The sequence below is a fragment of the Camellia sinensis genome, unplaced genomic scaffold, assembly GCF_055761805.1.
Source record: "Camellia sinensis isolate YWXY unplaced genomic scaffold, ASM5576180v1 Unanchor1, whole genome shotgun sequence".
Lineage (NCBI taxonomy): Eukaryota > Viridiplantae > Streptophyta > Magnoliopsida > Ericales > Theaceae > Camellia > Camellia sinensis.
Window position 1 is genome coordinate 31,307,377 of NW_028128987.1, and position 17,993 is coordinate 31,325,369.

Here is a 17,993-nt window from a genome sequence, read left to right on the forward strand (position 1 = left end):
CGAACTTCCGTTTTTAATTTTCTGCAACTTCCATTTTTATTTTTATTTAACTTCCTTTTTTATTCAAGTTTCTTTTCTACTCAACTTTCTTTTTTATTTAATTTCCAAATATATCGTTAAGGTATAGTGGTTTATGAGTTGAATTTCCATTTTTAATTTTCTGAAACTTTCATTTTTATTTTTATTCAACTTCCATTTTTATTCAATTTACTTTTCTATTAAACTTCCTTTTTTATTAAATTTCCAAATAGGTCGTTAAGGTATAGTGGTTTCTTGAATGAACTTCCATCTTTAATTTTCTGCAACTTCCATTTTTATTTTTATTCGACTTCCATTTTTATTCCATTTACTTTTCTTTTCAACTTCCTTTCTTGTTTAATTTTCAAATGGATCGTTAAGGTATAGTGGTTTCTTTAATTAACTTTCATTTTTATTTTTATTCAACTTCCATTTTTATTCAATTTACTTTTCTATTAAACTTCCTTTTTTTATTTAATTTCCAAATAGATTGTTAAGGTATAGTGGTTTCTTTAATGAACTTCCATTTTTAATTTTCTGCCACTTCCATTTTTATTTTTATTCGACTTCCATTTTTATTTAAGTTATTTTTCTATTCAGCTTCCTTTTTTTTTTAATTTCCAAATAGATCGTTAAGGTATAATGGTTTCTTGAATGAACTTCCATTTTTAATTTTCTGCAACTTTCATTTTTATTTTTATTTAACTTCCATTTTCAATGAAGTTTCTTTTCTACTCAACTTCCTTTTTTATTTAATTTCCAAATAGGTCGTTATGGTATAGTGGTTTCTCGATTGAACGTCCATTTTTAATTTTATGCAACTTTCATTTTTAATTTTATTCAACTTTCATTTTTATTCAATTTACTTTTCTATTAAACTTTCTTTTTATTTAATTTCCAAATACCTCGTTAAGGTATAGTGGTTTCTTGAATGAACTTCCATTTTTTATTTTCTGCAACTTCCATTTTTATTTTTATGCAACTTCCATTTTTATTCAAGTTATTTTTCTATTCAACTTCCTTTTTTATTTAATTTCCAAATAGATCGTTAAAGTGTAGTTGTTTCTTGAATGAACTTGCATCTTTAATTTTCGGCAACTTCCATTTTTATTTTTATTCAACTTCTATTTTTATTTTTAAGTAACTTCCATTTTTATTCAAGTTACTTTTCTATTCAACTCCCTTTTTTATTTAATTTCCACATAGATCGTTAAGGTATAGTGGTTTGTTGAACGAACTTCCATTTTTATTTTTATTTAACTTACTTTTTTATTCAAGTTTCTTTTCTACTCAACTTACTTTTTTATTTAATTTCCAAATATATAGTTAAGGTATAGTGGTTTCTGGATTGAACTTCCATTTTTAATTTTCTGCAACTTCCACTTTTATTTTTATTCAACTTCCATTTTTATTCAATTTACTTTTCTATTAAACTTCATTTTTTATTTAATTTCCAAATAGGTCGTTAAAGTATAGTGGTTTCTTGAATGAACTTCCATTTTTAATTTTCTGCAACTTCCATTTTTATTTTTATTCGACTTCCATTTTTATTCCATTTACTTTTCTTTTCAACTTCCTTTTTCATTTAATTTTCAAATGGATCGTTAAGGTATAGTGGTTTCTTGAATGAACTTCCATTTTTAATTTTAAGCAAATTTCATTTTTATTTTTATTCAACTTCCATTTTTATGCAAGTTATTTTTCTATTCAACTTCCTGTTTTATTTAATTTCCAAATAGATCGTTAAGGTATAGTGGTTTCTTGAATGAACTTCCATTTTTAATTTTGTGCAACTTTCATTTTTATTTTTATTCAACTTCCATTTTTATTCAATTTACTTTTCTATTAAACTTTCTTTTTTTATTTAATTTCCAAATAGATTGTTAAGGTATAGTGGTTTCTTTAATGAACTTCCATTTTTAATTTTCTACCACTTCCATTTTTATTTTTATTTGACTTCCATTTATATTCAAGTTATTTTTCTATTCAACTTCCTTTTTTTTTTAATTTCCAAATAGATCGTTAAGGTATAGTGGTTTCTTGAATGAACTTCCACTTTTAATTTTCTGCAACTTCCAATTTTATTATTATTTAACTTCCATTTTCAATGAAGTTTCTTTTCTACTCAACTTCCTTTTTTATTTAATTTCCAAATAGATCGTTAAGGTATAGTGGTTTCTGGATTGAACATCGATTTTTAATTTTGTGCAACTTTCATTTTTATTTTAATTCAACTTCCATTTTTATTCAATTTACATTTCTATTAAACTTCCTTTTTTTATTTAATTTCCAAATAGATTGTTAAGGTATAGTGGTTTCTTTAATGAACTTCCATTTTTAATTTTCTGCCACTTCCATTTTTATTTTTATTCGACTTCCATTTTTATTTAAGTTATTGTTCTATTCAGCTTCCTTTTTTTTTTTAATTTCCAAATTGATCGTTAAGGTGTAGTGGTTTCTTGAATGAACATCCATTTTTAATTTTCTGCAACTTCCATTTTTATTTTTATTCAACTTCCTTTTTCAATCAAGTTTCTTTTCTACTCAACTTCCTTTTTTATTTAATTTCCAAATAGATCGTTAAGGTATAGTGGTTTCTGAATTGAACTTCCATTTTTAATTTTGTGCAACTTTCATTTTTATTTTAATTCAACTTCCATTTTTATTCAATTTACATTTCTATTAAACTTCTTTTTTTATTTAATTTCCAAATAGATTGTTATGGTATAGTGGTTTCTTTAATGAACTTCCATTTTTAATTTTCTGCCACTTACATTTTTATTTTTATTCGACTTCCATTTTTATTTAAGTTATTTTTCTATTCAGCATCCTTTTTTTTTAATTTCCAAATAGATCGTTAAGGTATAGTGGTTTCTTGAATGAACTTCAATTTTTAATTTTCTGCAACTTCCATTTTTATTTTTATTTAACTTCCTTTTTCAATCAAGTTTCTTTTCTACTCAACTTCCTTTTTATTTAATTTCCAAATAGATCGTTAAGGTATAGTGGTTTCTCGATTGAACGTCCATTTTTAATTTTATGCAACTTTCATTTTTAATTATATTCAACTTTCATTTTTATTGAATTTACTTTTCTATTAAACTTTCTTTTTATTTAATTTCCAAATACCTCGTTAAGGCATAGTGGTTTCTTGAATGAACTTCTGTTTTTAATTTTCTACAACTTCCATTTTTATTTTTATGCAACTTCCATTTTTATTCAACTTATTTTTCTATTCAACTTCCTTTTTTATTTAATTTCCAAGTAGATCGTTAAAGTGTAGTGGTTTCTTGAATGAACTTCCATCTTTAATTTTCTGCAAGTTCCATTTTTATTTTTATTCAACTTCCATTTTTATTTTCAAGTAACTTCCATTTTTATTCAAGTTACTTTTCTATTCAACTCCCTTTTTTATTTAATTTCCAAATAGATCATTAAGGTATAGAGGTTTCTTGAATGAACTTCCGTTTTTAATTTTCTGCAACTTCCATTTTTATTTTTATTTAACTTACTTTTTTATTCAAGTTTCTTTTCTACTCAACTTTCTTTTTTATTTAATTTCCAAATATATCGTTAAGGTATAGTGGTTTCTGGATTGAACTTCCATTTTTAATTTTCTGCAACTTCCATTTTTATTCAATTTACTTTTCTATTAAACTTCTTTTTTATTTAATTTCCAAATAGGTCGTTAAGGTATACTGGTTTCATGAATGAACTTCCAACTTTAATTTTTTGCAACTTTCATTTTTATTTTTATTCGACTTCCATTTTTATTCCATTTACTTTTCTTTTCAACTTCCTTTTTTATTTAATTTTCAAATGGATCGTTAAGGTATAATGGTTTCTTGAATGAACATCCATTTTTAATTTTAAGCAAATTTCATTTTTATTTTTATTCAACTTCCATTTTTATACAAGTTATTTTTCTATTCAGCTTCCTTTTTTTTTTTAATTTCCAAATAGATCGTTAAGGTATAGTGGTTTCTTGAATGAACTTCCATTTTTAATTTTCTGTAACTTCCATTTTTATTTTTATTTAACTTCCTTTTTCGATCAAGTTTCTTTTCTACTCAACTTCCTTTTTAATTTAATTTCCAAATAGATCGTTAAGGTATAGTGGTTTCTTTAATGAACTTCCATTTTTAATTTTGTGCAACTTTCATTTTTATTTTAATTCAACTTCCATTTTTATTCAATTTACATTTCTATTAAACTTCCTTTTTTTATTTAATTTCCAAATAGATTGTTAAGGTATAGTGGTTTCTTTAATGAACTTCCATTTTTAATTTTCTGCCACTTCCATTTTTATTTTTATTCGACTTCCATTTTTATTTAAGTTATTTTTCTATTCAGCTTCCTTTTTTTTTTAATTTCCAAATAGATCGTTAAGGTATAGTGCTTTCTTGAATGAACTTCCATTTTTAATTTTCTGCAACTTCCATTTTTGTTTTTATTTGACTTCATTTTTCAATCAAGTTTCTTTTCTACTCAACTTCCTTTTTTATTTAATTTCCAAATAGATCGTTGAGGTATAGTGGTTTCTCGATTGAATTTCCATTTTTAATTTTATGCAACTTTCATTTCTAATTTTATTCAACTTTCATTTTTATTGAATTTACTTTTCTATTAAACTTTCTTTTCATTTAATTTCCAAATACCTCGTTAAGGCATAGTGGTTTCTTGAATGAACTTCCGTTTTTAATTTTCTACAACTTCCATTTTTATTTTTATGCAACTTCCGTTTTTATTCAAGTTATTTTTCTATTCAACTTCCTTTTTTATTTAATTTCCAAGTAGATCGTTAAAGTTTAGTGGTTTCTTGAATGAACTTCCATCTTTAATTTTCTGCAACTTCCATTTTTATTTTTATTCAATTTCCATTTTTATTTTTAAGTAACTTCCATTTTTATTCAAGTTACTTTTCTATTCAACTCCCTTTTTTATTTAATTTCCAAATAGATCGTTAAGGTATAGTGGTTTCTTGAACGAACTTCCGTTTTTAATTTTCTGCAACTTCCATTTTAATTTTTATTTAACTTCCTTTCTTATTTAATTTCCAAATAGGTCGTTAAGGTATAGTGGTTTCTTGAATAAACTTTCATTTTTAATTTTCTGCAACATCCATTTTTATTTTTATTCGACTTCCATTTTTATTCCATTTACTTTTCTTTTCAACTTCCTTTTTTATTTAATTTTCAAATGGATCGTTAAGGTATAGTGGTTTCTTGAATGAACTTCCATTTTTAATTTTAAGCAAATTTCATTTTTATTTTTATTCAACTTCCATTTTTATGCAAGTTATTTTTCTATTCAACTTCCTGTTTTATTTAATTTCCAAATAGATCGTTAAGGTATAGTGGTTTCTTGAATGAACTTCCATTTTTAATTTTGTGCAACTTTCATTTTTATTTTTATTCAACTTCCATTTTTATTCAATTTACTTTTCTATTAAACTACATTTTTTTATTTAATTTCCAAATAGATTGTTAAGGTATAGTGGTTTTTTTAATGAACTTCCGTTTTTAATTTTCTGCCACTTCCATTTTTATTTTTATTCGACTTCCATTTTTATTCAAATTATTTTTCTATTAAACTTCCTTTTTTTTTTTTTAATTTCCAAATAGATCGTTAAGGTATAGCGGTTTCTTGAATGAACTTCCACTTTTAATTTTCTGCAACTTCCAATTTTATTATTATTTAACTTCCTTTTTCAATGAAGTTTCTTTTCTACTCAACTTCCTTTTTTATTTAATTTCCAAATAGATCGTCAAGGTATATTGGTTTCTGGGTTGAACTTCCATTTTTAATTTTGTGCAACTTTCATTTAAATTTTAATTCAACTTCCATTTTTATTCAATTTACATTTCTAATAAACTTCCTTTTTTTATTTAATTTCCAAATAGATTGTTAAGGTATAGTGGTTTCTTTAATGAACTTCCATTTTTAATTTTCTGCCACTTCCATTTTTATTTTTATTCGACTTCCATTTTTATTCAATTTACTTTTCTATTAAACTTCCTTTTTTTATTTAATTTCCAAATAGATCGTTAAGGTATTGTAGTTTCTTGAATGAACTTCCATTTTCAATTTTCTGCAAAGTCCATTTGTATTTTTATTCGGCTTCCATTTTTATTCAATTTACTTTTCTATTAAACTTCCTTTTTTATTTTATTTCCAAATAGATCGTTAAGGTATAGTGGTTTCTTGAACGAACTTCCATTTTTAATTTTCTGCAACTTCCATTTTTATTTTTATTCGACTTCCATTTTTATTCCATTTACTTTTCTATTCAACTTCCTTTTTTATTTAATTTTCAAATGGATCGTTAAGGTATAGTGGTCTCTTGAATGAACTTCCATTTTTAATTTTATGCAAATTTCTTTTTTATTTTTATTCAACTTCCGTTTTTATACAAGTTATTTTTCTATTCAACTTCCTGTTTTATTTAATTTCCAAATAGATTGTTAAGGTATAGTGGTTTCTTGAATGAACTTCCATTTTTAATTTTCTGCAACTTTCATTTTTATTTTTATTTAACTTCCTTTTTTATTCAAGTTTCTTTTCTACTCAACTTCCTTTTGTATTTAATTTCCAAATAGATCGTTATGGTGTAGTGGTTTCTGGATTAAACTTCCATTCTTAATTTCCTGCAACTTCCATTTTTATTTTTATTCACCTTCCATTTTTATTCAATTTACTTTTCTATTAAACTTCCTTTTTTATTTAATTTCCAAATAGATCGTTATGGTATACTGGTTTGTGGATTGAACTTCCATTTTTAATTTTATGCAAATTTCATTTTAATTTTTATTCAACTTCCATTTTTATTGAATTTACTTTTCTATTCAACTTCCTTTTTTATTTAATTTCCAAATAGATCGTTAACATATCGTGGTTTCTGGATTGAACATCTATTTTTAATGTTATGCAACTTTCATTTTTATTTTTATTCAACTTCCATTTTTATTCAATTTACTTTTCGATTAAACTTCCTTTTTTATTTAATTTCCAAATAGATCGTTAAAGTATAGTGGTTTCTTGAATGAACTTCCATTTTTATTTTTATTCGACTTCCATTTTTATTTTTAAGTAACTTCAATTTTTATTCAAGTTATTTTTCTATTCAACTTCGTTTTTTATTCAATTTCCAAATAGATCGTTAAGGTATAGTGGTTTCTTTAATGAACTTCCATTTTTAATTTTCTGCAACTTCCATTTTTATTTTTATTTGACTTCCATTTTTATTCAAGTTATTTTTATATTCAACTTTCTATTTTATTTAATTTCCAAATAGATCATTATGGTATAATAGTTTCCTGATTGAACTTCCGTTTTTAATTTTCTGCAACTTTCATTTTTATTTTTATTTAACTTCCTTTTTCAATCAAGTTTCTTTTCTATGGAACTTCCTTTTTTATTTAATTTCCAAATAGATCGTTAATGTATAGTGGTTTCTCGATTGAACGTCCATTTTTAATTTTATGCAACTTTCAATTTTAATTTTATTCAACTTTCATTTTTATTCAATTTACTTTTCTATTAAACTTTCTTTTTTATTTAATTTCCAAATACCTCGTTAAGGTATAGTGGTTTCTTGAATGAACTTCCATTTTTAATTTTCTGCAGCTTCCATTTTTATTTTTATTCAACTTCCATTTTTATTCAAGTTATTTTTCTATTCAACTTCCTTTTTTATTTAATTTCCAAATAGATTGTTAAGGTACAGTGGTTTCTTGAATGAACTTCCATTTTTATTTTTATTTAACTTCCTTTTGCAATCATGTTTCTTTTCTACTCAACTTCCTTTTTTATTTAATTTCCAAATAGATCGTTAAGGTATATTGGTTTCTCGATTGAACATCCATTTTTAGTTTTATGCAACTTTCATTTTTATTTTTAATCAACTTTCATTTTTATTCAATTACTTTTCAATTAAACTATCTTTTTTATTTAATTTCCAAATACATCGTTAAGGTATAGTGGTTTCTTTAAGGAACTTTCATTTTCAATTTTCTGCAACTTCCATTTTTATTTTTATTCGACTTCCATTTTTATTCAAGTTATTTTTCTATTCAACTTCCTTTTTCATTTAATTTCCAAATAGATCGTTAAAATATAGTGCTTCTTTGAATGAATTTCCATTTTTAATTTTTTGCAACTTCCATTTTTATTTTTAAGTAGCTTCCATTTTTATTCAAGTTACTTTTCTATTCAACTTCATTTTTTATTTCATTTCCAAATAGATCGTTAACGTATAGTGGTTTCTGGATTGAACTTCTATTTCTAATTTTATGCAACTTTCATTTTTTTTTTATTCAACTTCCATTTTTATTCAATTTACTTTTTTATTAAATTTCCTTTTTTATTTAATTTCCGAATAGATCGTTAAGGTATAGTGGTTTCTTCAATGAACTTTCATTTTTAATTTTCTACAACTTCCATTTTTATTTTTATTTAACTTCCTCTTTTTGTTGAAGTTTTTTTCTATTCAACTTCCTTTTTTAATTAATTTCCAAATAGATCGTTAAAGTATAGTGGTTTCCGGAATGAACTTCCATTTTTAATTTTATGCAACTTCCATTTTTATTTTTATTCGACTTCCATTTTCATTTTTAAGTAACTTCCATTTTTATTCAAGTCATTTTTCTATTCAACTTCTTTTTTTATTTAATTTCCAAATAGATCGTTAAGGTATAGTGGTTTCTTGAATGAACTTTCATTTTTAATTTTCTGCAACTTCCATTTTTATTTTTAATTAACTTCCTTTTTTATTGAAGTTTCTTTTCTACTCAACTTCCTTTTTTAATTAATTTCCAAATAGATCGTTAAGGTATAGTGGTTTCTTGAATGAACTTTCATTTTTAATTTTATGCAACTTTCATTTTTATTTTTATTCAACTTCCATTTTTATTCAATTTACTTTTCTATTAAACTTCCTTTTTTATTTAATTTCAAAATAGATCGTTAAGGTATAGTGGTTTCTTGAATGAACTTCCATATTTAATTTTCTGCAACTTCCATTTTCTTTTATTTGACTTCCATTTTTATTCAATTTACTTTTCTATTCAACTTCCTTTTTTATTTAATTTCCAAATAGATCATTAAGGTATTATAGCGATCCCGGGTTTACCCTTGTTGTACAGTGATCCGGACATGTGTCCGTGAATGTTGGTAGTTGTTTATTTCCTAGTTTGCATCCTCTTTACTTTGTATTTTGAGTTTTGGGTTGTGTTGGGCAGGTTTGTTACAGGTTGGTTGTGCTTGGGAACCAAGTGTTGCTGCCCAGAATTTTGGGCCTTCGCTCGAGCGAGGAGTGGTCGCTCGAGCGAGAGTAGTGTTGCCCCGGTTCTGGACCTGAGAGTTGTAGTTTCTGGCTCGAGCGAGCTTTTCGTGGCTCGAGCGGTCTGGGTTTTTCTTCGCTCGATCGAGAACTCCTTGGCTCGAGCGAGAGTTTTCTGTGTCTGGTCGCTCGAGCGACCAATCCTTCGCTCGAGCGAGCGTGTTTTATATCAGCGGACAGCAGCGTCTAAAACATCACTTTTTCACCCCTTTTCTTTGATTAAACCCTAAATCCGAGCCTCTCTCACTCTAAACTTACACTCTCTCTAAGATTTCATCTCCCTAGAGTGTGCATCTAGCCTAGGGCCTTTGTTAAAAAGATAGAGGGCGTTGAGAGCTTCAATTTAATCTGAAAAAGTTTGGATTTGGAGCAAGTTGATCTTGGAGTTTTCATCTCCTTTGTGGCTTAAACTTTGAGGTAGGGATAACCTACTCCTCTCTATGGGTTTTGTCTTTAAATTTTGGTATTTTGAGATGTTGGGCTTGGTTTGGTAATTTTGTAAAAGTTTGGGGCTTTTGTGCAATTTTACAAAAGTTGGGGTTTTACTCATAATAAACCTAGATGCATGTTTGGCATGGAAAATGGAATTAATGTTGAATCATTGATGAAAATGGGACCTAAGGGTTGAAATGTTAATTATGGGAATTGGCCTAATTACATTGTTTAATTAATTGGGATAATTAATTGGTGAGAAATGAGGAAATGAAATGTTGATTGAATATCCATTTGTGCATTTATTTTCTGTTTAGAAATAACTGCTTTGGGCTGTCGGTGGAGGATAGTCGTGATTGTTGTAGACAATGTATGTTGATTAGGCAAACTGAAACTAATCAATGAAATGTGTCATGGAACTTGACGGTTAATTGAATACATTAATTGTATGTATTGTGTGATTGTATATAGAACCAATGTGTTTATATATGTTGTGTGTAGAGGAGGAGATAGGGGATGTACTCCGCGGTTTAGGGGAAGATAGGGGATGTACCTCTAAACCGGATAGGTATTTGGAGGAGATAGGGGATGTACTCCGTAGACAGAGCTCATATGCTTGTCTAGAGAAGTGAAGATAGAGCTCATATGCTTATCTTTGTGAAGTGTGGATACAGCTTGTATGCTTATCTGTGGATATTGTTGATATACATATCTGTTGTAGAATATGGATACAGCTTGTATGCTTATCTGTGGATATTGTTGATATACATATCTGTCGAGAATGTGGATATAGCTTTTATGCTTATCTGAATGTGAGATATAGTTTTTATACATATCTGTGGAAATAATGATAGAGCTAGCATGCTTATCTGTTGAAAAAGGGAAAATGAAAAGTAATTGGGACTTGTAAGTCGTTGACATAAATATGTAATTTATGTGATTGTATCAGTGTTGACCAACTATCAATTGCTAATGTTTTAGTCATTGTCCATGGTTGGTTTAGTGTATCTCTACTGGGCTGTGGCTCACCCTATATGGGAACATCATTTTCAGGTGCAGGAAACATGCCACCTCCAAGGACATAGCTGGGAGGCTAGTGGCGGGCATAGTTTTGTCGTTTTACTTTTGATGTATTACATGTAATTTCAAGCCAAGGGCTTAATGTGTAAACGAGTTAGACCTCTTTGTTGTAACCAAGTGTTAACTTGGAAAGCTGTAAGCCCGTAGGGCATTTTGTTATGAGATTAACATGTAATACTTATGTAATGGAATTCTAATGAATGATAGAAGGTGGTTAGTTTATCTATCAACGCTTGTCTTATTTGTTGGGTTTAATGTTATTATTTGAGGGCGTTACAACTTGGTATCAGAGCGTACCGGGTTCGAATACTTTGGGTACGTGGGAAGTGATTAGTATCACAATGGGTTTGTCTCGCTTGATAGAGACTTAGATGTAGTATCACATGCTATGTGCTTACTTGATAACATGCTTATGTGACTATGTGGGTATGGGATTTAATTTCTGGGATGTTGATTGGATCCTTGAGTTTCTGGGAGTCTTGTTGGAAAAGCACTTGATCAATGCTGTTTCTAACCGGAACTCTAGTGACGTCTCGGGACTATCATTATCCGGAAATGAAATTCGTAAGTGCTTATGTGTTTATGTGCTTATGTGGAGTGAATTACACTTGTCCATGCATTAGGACGTGAGTGTTTAGTTTCGGCACACCTATGAATGTGCTAACGTTCTGTGTTACTTTTATTAGGATGTCAGGACGAGGAAGAGGTGCTAGGCGTGGTAGACCTGCGAGGCAGGAAGCACCGTTACAGGGTGAGATTCCGGCAGTGCAGGAGGGAGTGGGGCAGGCCAATGTGGCCGAACCAGTGGGTCAGCAGGCTATGGGTGCCTTGGCCAGAGAGTTAGCAGGAGCTTTGGGTATTCTTAGGGCTGAGAATCAGGCAGCTGAGGCAGGGCCTTCCTTCTTGAAGAGGGAGTTTTTTCGGTGTAATCCGGACGAGTTTATTGGGGATCCTAAAGAGCCGCTTAAGGCAGATGAATGGCTCGAACAGACAACGAAGACGTTTGAGATGCTTGGCATCGAGGACGGAGCGCTGAAAGTGACCTTGGCATCCTTCCAGCTGAAGGGAGATGCGGGCCAATGGTGGAAGTACGAGAAGGCTCGTGTTGGTGGGACTTGGGAGGCATTTGTGAATGCTTTTCAGGAGAGGTTTCTGTCTGCAGTAGCTAGGGAGAAGCTGAGGGATCAGTTTAGCCGGCTTAATCAGCAAGGCTTGTCAGTGGCCGAGTTTGAGGCTACTTTTACCAGTCTGTCTAGGTTTGCGCCTGAACTGGTGGCGTCTGAGGAACGCCGTTGCTATGAGTTTGAGCGGAAGTTGAGGCGGGGCCTCAAGTTGAGAGTTGGTGGGTCCTATATCCGAGAGTATAGACACCTGGTGGATGCTGCAGCTCATATGGAGCTTATGATGCAGGAAGAGGATGAGGGGCAGAGAGGCTCCAAGAGGAGCCAAGATAGTCAGAGTGATGGCAGGAGACAGAGGGGTTCTAACCCTCAGCAGTCGCAGGGTGGTGTTGCTAGATCGACCTTCCCAGTGCCGAGTGTAGGCTCAGGGAGAGGTGGTCAGGGGGAATTCACTTGTTACAAGTGTGGCCAGCTGGGTCACAAGGTATCTGTTTGCCCGCAGAAGGGTGGGGGTCAGAAAGCTGCTTCTTCTTCAGCTAGACCGCAGAGTCAAAGTTTGGGCAGGGGGCAGCTCTTGACTTGTTATCAGTGTGGACAGCCTGGGCACATGAAGAGGTTTTGCCCACAGTTGAGTGCCACTTCGGGAGCGTCTGGCTCTAGACAGACGCAGGGTTTTCAGCCAGCTCAGTCTGTGCAGGCCTCGAGGGCCAATCCGGGAGTTTCGTCATCCCAGTCTGTGCAGCAGTCTTTTGCTCCGAGAGGTGAGCAGGTAGACCAGGGGCCTACGGGGCGCGTGTATGCTGTTACCGCGCAGGATTTAGTACCGGCTCCATCGGTGGTGAGAGGTACTTTTCTGTTTTGCAACTCAGTTGCTAGTGTGTTGATAGACACGGGTGCATCTCATTCTTTTGTATCTGCTGCATTTGCATCTGTTTTGGAATTGGAGTTAGCACAGTTAGCATCTCCTATTTGTGTGGTATCGCCTTTGGGTGGTGAGTTGATCCTGAAACAGGGTGTTAGAGGATGTGATATAGAGGTCGCCGACTATAGGCTTCCTTTTCCGTTTGTTGTCATGCCCATGAAGGGTTTTGATGTTATTTTGGGTATGGACTGGCTATCGTCATACCGGGCTGTTATCGATTGCTACCGCCAGAGGGTCACGTTGTGTACCTTGAGCGGGGAGTGGTTCCATTTCTTGGGAGACCGGGTTGGTAGTGTTTTGCCACCGGGGTATGATTCGCGAGGGCGAAGTGAGCTTAGTGGGTTACTTGCTAGCTTTGAGAGTAGCGAGTGTGTTGAGACTCAGATTGTGTTACCGAGGGTGGTTTGTGAGTATTCGGATGTTTTTCCCGAAGATCTTGTTAGTTTGCCACCTCACCGAGAGATAGAGTTCTCTATTGACTTAGTGCCTGGTACGGCGCCGATTTCTATGGCACCTTACCGTTTTGCTCCGGCAGAGTTGGTTGAGTTGAAAGTTCAGCTCCAGGAATTGCTCGATAAGGGTTTTGTTCGCCCTAGTGTTTCACCGTGGGGAGCACCAGCCCTCTTTGTTAAAAAGAAAGATGGTGCCTTGAGACTGTGTATAGACTACCGGAAGTTGAATCGGGCTACGGTTAAGAATAAGTATCCTATGCCCCGTATAGATGATTTGTTTGACCAGTTGAAGGGTTCCCGTTGTTTCTCTAAGATAGACTTGAGATCGGGTTACCACCAGTTGAGGGTCAGGGAGGAAGATGTTCCTAAAACGGCATTCCGTACGCGGTATGGCCATTATGAGTTTTTGGTGATGCCATTCGGGCTTACCAATGCACCGGCAGTCTTTATGGACTTGATGAACCGGATTTTCCGGGAGTTCTTAGACCGATTTGTGGTTGTCTTCGTGGACGACATTCTTATCTATTCGTCTTCTGAGGAGGAGCACGAGGCACACTTGAGAGTGGTGCTTGAGTTACTTAGAGCCCATAGGCTGTATGCCAAGTTTGGGAAGTGTGAGTTCTGGCTGGGGGAAGTCAAATTCTTAGGCCACGTAGTATCCGGGGAAGGGGTGTCTGTTGATACATCCAAGGTTGAGGCAGTGCAAGATTGGGCACAGCCTAAGAGTGTGTTTGAGATCCGCAGTTTTCTGGGATTAGCTGGGTATTACCGTCGGTTTGTGAAAGATTTCTCCAGGTTAGCGTCACCATTGACTAGACTGACTAGGAAGGGAGTCAAGTTTGAGTGGAGTGAGACTTGTGAAAAGTCGTTCCAAGAGCTGAAAGTTAGATTGACCACCGCTCCGGTGTTGATTATTCCGGAGAGAGGGTTGGGTTATGCTGTATATTGTGATGCCTCACGAGAGGGTTTGGGTTGTGTGTTGATGCAAGAGGGGAAAGTGGTAGCTTATGGCTCACGTCAGTTGAAAATACACGAGAAGAATTACCCCACACATGACCTAGAGTTAGCAGCTGTGATCTTTGCCTTGAAAATCTGGAGGCACTACCTTTATGGTGAGAGGTTCGAGGTATTCTCGGATCATAAGAGTTTGAAGTATCTGTTTACACAGAGAGACTTGAATCTGAGGCAGAGGAGATGGATGGAATTCATCGAGGATTATGATTTTGAGTTGCATTATCATCCGGGAAAGGCCAATGTTGTGGCCGATGCCCTTAGTAGGAAGACCATTAGTGATGTAGCTTGTATAGCCATCCGGGAATGGGAGATGTTGGGAGCACTTGGCGAGTTTGATTTGCTACTGGGCGAATCTGTCGAGGCTGCGGCCTTGTTTTCTGTTGTTGCGCAGCCTACACTTGTGATTAGAGTGTTAGAGGCACAGAGAGGTGACCTTGAGGTAGAATCCCTCCGAGAGAAGATCTCCAGTGGGAAAGTTGAGAAGGGTTTGACGGTGTATCCCGACCTGAGTGTGAGATACCGAGACCGTTTGTTTGTACCGGAGTCTTGCCGTGAGGAAGTACTCAGAGAGTTTCACCATTCGCGCCTTGCGGTGCATCCGGGAGGTACTAAGATGTATCAGGATTTGGGTCGCCAGTTTTGGTGGCGGGGTATGAAAAGAGATGTGGCTGTTTTCGTATCGAAGTGCCTTACTTGCCAGCAAGTGAAGGCCGAGCATCAGAGGCCAGCGGGTTTGTTGCAACCCTTGCCTATTGCCGAGTGGAAATGGGAGCATGTCACTATGGACTTCGTTGTGGGTCTTCCGAGGACTCAGCGGGGTAGTGATGCTATTTGGGTGGTTGTAGACCGGTTGACTAAGTCGGCGCACTTTATTCCTATGCGCGTGAGGGATTCGGTAGATCATCTTGCCGACTTGTATATTCGGGACGTAGTGAGATTGCACGGGGTCCCAGTGACGATCGTCTCAGATAGAGATCCTCGTTTTACTGCTAGGTTGTGGCAGAGTTTGCAGAGTGCCTTGGGCACTAAGTTGACCTTTAGTACGGCTTATCATCCTCAGACTGACGGGCAGTCCGAGCGTACTATTCAGATCCTCGAGGATATGCTTCGGGGTTGTGTCCTGGACTTCAGTGGGACGTGGGAGAGGCACTTGCCATTGGTAGAGTTTGCCTACAACAACAGTTTTCAGTCTAGCATCGGTATGGCACCGTTTGAGGCCTTGTATGGCCGACCGTGTAGGTCTCCAGTTTGTTGGGCCGAGGTGGGTGATGCACCTTTGTTGGGTCCGGAGTTGGTTAGGGAGACGACGGAGAAAGTTGAGCTTATCCGTAGGAGGCTTGTTACAGCCCAGAGTCGGCAGAAATCTTATGCTGACCGTAGGAGGAGACCTTTGGCGTTTGAAGTAGGTGATCATGTCTTTCTGAAGATATCACCTAGGCGAGGTCTGATGAGGTTTGGAAAGAGTGGGAAGTTATCCCCTCGGTTTATTGGTCCTTTTGAGATCCTTGAGAGGATAGGTGAGGTTGCTTATCGGTTAGCCTTACCACCACAGTTGTCCGGAGTGCATGACGTGTTTCATGTGAGTATGCTTCGGAAGTATGAACCAGATCCATCACATGTGCTGGATTGGAGCGATTTAGAGGTAGATGAGGATGCCTCGTATGAGGAGAGACCGGTTCGGGTCTTGGATAGGCGGGATCAGGTCCTGCGTGGCAAGACCATTCCTTTGGTGAAAGTCTCGTGGAAACATCACGGAGTGGAGGAAGCCACTTGGGAACGTGAGTTGGAAGTCCGAGAGAAATATCCGGACTTGTTTGTTGATATGTAATCTTGTATTTAAATTCTGCATGTTGTTGAACTTAAGAGCTTTTATATATGTCTTAAGTTGTGAAACATTGAGAATGTTTGGTTTATTGGAAGTATGTTTGGAACTTGCCTCATATGGAAGTTGAATGTGACATTATATGTGTTGAATATATTGTTGAAATTGGAAAGATAGTGCATAATGTTAATGCAAGTTGAAAATACATATGTTGTTTACATATTGTGATATATCTCTTGTTAAAGGGATGGGATGACCGGTAATGGGTCGAATTGTTGAATGTTAAATTGTAACATTGTTCAAAATGGAGGAAAACCTGTTTTTGAAAACTTGTGCTTAATTTCGGGGGCGAAATTCTTTAAGGGGGGGAGGTTATAGCGATCCCGGGTTTACCCTTGTTGTACAGTGATCCGGACATGTGTCCGTGAATGTTGGTAGTTGTTTATTTCCTAGTTTGCATCCTCTTTACTTTGTATTTTGAGTTTTGGGTTGTGTTGGGCAGGTTTGTTACAGGTTGGTTGTGCTTGGGAACCAAGTGTTGCTGCCCAGAATTTTGGGCCTTCGCTCGAGCGAGGAGTGGTCGCTCGAGCGAGAGTAGTGTTGCCCCGGTTCTGGACCTGAGAGTTGTAGTTTCTGGCTCGAGCGAGCTTTTCGTGGCTCGAGCGGTCTGGGTTTTTCTTCGCTCGATCGAGAACTCCTTGGCTCGAGCGAGAGTTTTCTGTGTCTGGTCGCTCGAGCGACCAATCCTTCGCTCGAGCGAGCGTGTTTTATATCAGCGGACAGCAGCGTCTAAAACATCACTTTTTCACCCCTTTTCTTTGATTAAACCCTAAATCCGAGCCTCTCTCACTCTAAACTTACACTCTCTCTAAGATTTCATCTCCCTAGAGTGTGCATCTAGCCTAGGGCCTTTGTTAAAAAGATAGAGGGCGTTGAGAGCTTCAATTTAATCTGAAAAAGTTTGGATTTGGAGCAAGTTGATCTTGGAGTTTTCATCTCCTTTGTGGCTTAAACTTTGAGGTAGGGATAACCTACTCCTCTCTATGGGTTTTGTCTTTAAATTTTGGTATTTTGAGATGTTGGGCTTGGTTTGGTAATTTTGTAAAAGTTTGGGGCTTTTGTGCAATTTTACAAAAGTTGGGGTTTTACTCATAATAAACCTAGATGCATGTTTGGCATGGAAAATGGAATTAATGTTGAATCATTGATGAAAATGGGACCTAAGGGTTGAAATGTTAATTATGGGAATTGGCCTAATTACATTGTTTAATTAATTGGGATAATTAATTGGTGAGAAATGAGGAAATGAAATGTTGATTGAATATCCATTTGTGCATTTATTTTCTGTTTAGAAATAACTGCTTTGGGCTGTCGGTGGAGGATAGTCGTGATTGTTGTAGACAATGTATGTTGATTAGGCAAACTGAAACTAATCAATGAAATGTGTCATGGAACTTGACGGTTAATTGAATACATTAATTGTATGTATTGTGTGATTGTATATAGAACCAATGTGTTTATATATGTTGTGTGTAGAGGAGGAGATAGGGGATGTACTCCGCGGTTTAGGGGAAGATAGGGGATGTACCTCTAAACCGGATAGGTATTTGGAGGAGATAGGGGATGTACTCCGTAGACAGAGCTCATATGCTTGTCTAGAGAAGTGAAGATAGAGCTCATATGCTTATCTTTGTGAAGTGTGGATACAGCTTGTATGCTTATCTGTGGATATTGTTGATATACATATCTGTTGTAGAATATGGATACAGCTTGTATGCTTATCTGTGGATAT